Source organism: Lycium barbarum, chromosome 6, assembly GCF_019175385.1.
Source record: "Lycium barbarum isolate Lr01 chromosome 6, ASM1917538v2, whole genome shotgun sequence".
Taxonomy (NCBI): Eukaryota; Viridiplantae; Streptophyta; class Magnoliopsida; order Solanales; family Solanaceae; genus Lycium; species Lycium barbarum.
This window is the reverse complement of record NC_083342.1, coordinates 87681102-87684749: the sequence shown is the minus strand read 5'-3', so window position 1 is coordinate 87684749 and position 3648 is coordinate 87681102. Positions and strand designations below refer to the sequence as shown.

The 3648-nt window shown below is 34.4% G+C and overlaps 1 long non-coding RNA gene across 1 annotated transcript; it reads right to left on the bottom strand.

Moving 5' to 3' along the window:
* Positions 1-1965: 1965 nt before the first annotated feature.
* On the bottom strand, positions 1966-3439 carry LOC132599784 (uncharacterized). Its single transcript, XR_009567013.1, has 3 exons — positions 3238-3439; positions 2854-2915; positions 1966-2187 (listed from the first exon to the last, which is right to left on the bottom strand). It is a non-coding gene; the product is annotated as an uncharacterized LOC132599784 (long non-coding RNA).
* Between the last annotated feature and the right edge of the window lie 209 nt (positions 3440-3648).

Below are 3648 nucleotides of genomic sequence, written 5' to 3'. Positions count from 1 at the left end.
CCTCCTTCTTCTTATATGTATTAGTATAGAAAATTAAAGATTCCTTACTTATTTGTAGTTAATCTGGGTTGAGATGGTCGAAGAAACTTGAAAAACATTATTATGGTGAATTTTATTGAGAGCTTGATAGTTTTTTTTTTTGTATCAATCTCTCCCATCTCTATCACTAGAGCATGGCAGCATATTATATATATATATATATATATATATATATATATATATATATATATATATATATATATATATATATATATATATATATATGTAATTGCACCAGTTACATAGCAAAGGAATAGCTCCCCCTGCACCTACTTAGAGTGGAGCATGCTCCATATCATCAAAAAAGTAGGATTTCCTTCTAAGCTTACAAAAGAGCCTTATTAGGCTGAGAGATTGCTACCAACCTCTCCTATACTGAGATTTATCACCTATTAAGGAACATCAAAATTATATAGCCTATACATTTGTCTATCTAAGCAAAAGGCATTTCGATGAGTCTTCATTCTGAAAGATGGTAATTGCATTCTATCTACATTGATAGCTCCCCTGATTTCTCTCGGAATGTTCTGTATATTTGTTTCAAATATATCTCTACTGCATTGTAAACCCCAGTTAGCCAATAAATCCGCTACTTTATTTCCTTCTCTGAAGCAATGATGAATTGACCAGCCTTCCAGTTGGGACAACATCCCTCTAATGCTGTTGAGAGCTTGATAGTTAAAAGAGACAAATTAAGGGGGACTATTGATTTTTGAAAGTTTAGGTTAAATTTAACCATGGGACATTGTTGGGATTGGCATAACAATGTTACTCCCTCAGTCCTAATTTAAGTGTTTTAGTTTGATTAAGTACGAAATGTAAGAAATAAAGAGAGACTTTTGAATCTTGTGGTCCTGAATTAAAAATGTGTATAATGTATTAAAATGTCCTTTGAATCTTGTTGTTATAAACTTACCATGTATGATATTTGAATTGTCAACTGACTAAATATAGAAAGAGACTCTTTTTACGACAAACCAAAAAGAAAGGTAAGACACTTAAATTGAGACTGAATGAGTATATATTTGGAGTGTTTTTTTTTTTTTTTTTGAACAATTTGGATCACTTTGAAGCAAAATATATTGGTGTTGTGATCCGTCAGAATTTGTGAGCAATTTGTTTTAAAGTAATTATGATACAATTGTTAGAAATTTTTCTATTTTATGGACTCACATATTAATATATTTATACATAGATATGCTATCATTAAAAAAACTCATGTAATTATCTAATAAAGTATTATTATATGGGCCTAAAATGTATCAATTATTCTTTTCACACTGTATGTTTGATGTTTGATGGACACATACTTTATGAAAAGTCTCATTTTAATATTAAAAGGCACCAACGTAACCTTTAAAGGGGGTGGTCCCTAAAGTCATAATACGCTTTTTTTTTTCCTTTCTCATCTCTGAAAAGACAAAGTATCCAGAGCGATTCCAGACTTAGAAACGCACTTCTTCAATCAAGTTTCTCAATCAACTCTTGCAATGGAACAAGGCTAGTGTTCCTACGATTGTTCTTCATCGTCTATTAATTTACTTGCGATCATGTGTTGTTTATTAAGTTTTTGTACAAGTGGTATCAGAGCACAATCTAGTTAAATCATTAGACATGTTTTCAGTATTATTTAGAGTTAAATTTGGGTTAGCCAATGTCACACCCCGACGAGGGGCATTACGGGTACCCGACCCTGGTGATCGAGTACCACCTGGCTTATACTGACATAATCTCAATTCAACTATCCTGTCTTGAAATAGGAGCTCACTGTAAAATAGAAAACACATGCATGCAGAAAAGGCCCAATACATTAGAAAGCACACACACACACACACACACACACACATATATATATATATATATATATATATATATATATATATATATATATATATATATATATATATATATAAACACGCTAGCCGATCAAGCAGGCTTCTACAAATGTCCTCATAATAACATGTAGCCGGCAAGGCTGCACATGACATCTACATACATCATACTGTCTATGAGCCTCTAGGAGTGCATATACATAATATATGGACATAGCATATTCCAAAAGAGCAAGCCTGGTACAATGGCACTTGCTGACGATCCGCTGAAGCTAATAATCCTACTGAAGAGGTCCTCTGCTCTGTCAGTTAGGACCTGCAGCGTCCCGTAGGATGGGACGTCAGTACGGATAAAAGTACTGAGTATGTAAGGCAGGAAACAATAATGTAAGTAAGACATAGGTATAAAAGAATAGAAGTAACCTGAGCCATCTGAGGACGTACAATATGCAATGCATGAGTTTAAAAATCACACACACACACACACACACACACACACACACACACACACATATATATATATATATATATATATATATATATATATATATATATATATATAATACACCATCATCATTATATTGTATCATCATCACCCCGCATCCGGGGTATCATTATAACATGCCCACTGTAGTGGTGTGCACATCTACGTGCCTGCTCGGCCTACTATAGCATGGTGCGGTGTAGTAAAATAGTGCAATACATATATATATTATTCATGAGGAGTCAATGAACTGACATCAGGCCTTTCAGAGTGACGTAAGGTCGGTAACCTCCGAATAAATTATGGAATTCGTATCGAATCCAAGGAAATAACTTAATGATGATAAACATGATAATATTTCAAGAATCAATCAAATAATTAAAGCACTAAAATTTAAAATACAAAGCATAGGAATGGAGTGAGTTCTTATGGAACGTTCGTGTTCATATTCTAGTTAGATTCGTGCTAAGGAAAGAGGGACATAAACACCTTACATACCTTAGTTGTCGAGCCGTTACTTGAAAGAACCCCTTATTCCGATGCTTTCCCTTCACCCGAACCTATATGGAAAGGTATATCCTTAATCATATTCCATCATGTTCATACATCAACTTAGATAAGTTGTATATCGAAGGATGATTCGGGTTACGAGAATTCAGGCAACATTTCCTCTATTTCTACTACGTCCCAAGTTTACAACAACAACCAACCAACCCAATATCAACAATATCAAATTCAATTCAACCACCAGTTCATACAATCACCCATAATTCCATACAAAGTTTATCGTCTTTCGCTCAATTCACTAAATACGTTATAATCTAACGAAGATAATCTCCAATCAATGTAATTAATTCCATGGATATAAAGAGAGGATCTTACCTTATTAACTTCCAATTGATCCTTAATGGATTCAAACCCAAAATCCTTCCATCTTTCACCTCGCTTCGCAATAATTACAATAATACGATGTTGCCACGAGCTTCCCGAGCCTAGATTACATAACCTCTATGATTTCTTGGTTTTTAATGATAGAGAAAATTGGTAGAGGTGACCCCTGAAGTTCCTGGACCTTTTTGGGTGAAAGAATGAGTGGGGGTTGGTATTTATAGGGTGGAAGGTCGGTTGTCCACCGATTCAAAAATTGGCCTTCGCGATCGCGAGCCAAGAGAAGTCTTTGGCAGCCTATCTTGAAATGCCCATAACTTTCTACTCCGATGTTGTATCGACTAAAGGTTTGTTGAATTGGAAACTAAACTCAGTGACTTTCAATTTACATAGGTTATGCATTCC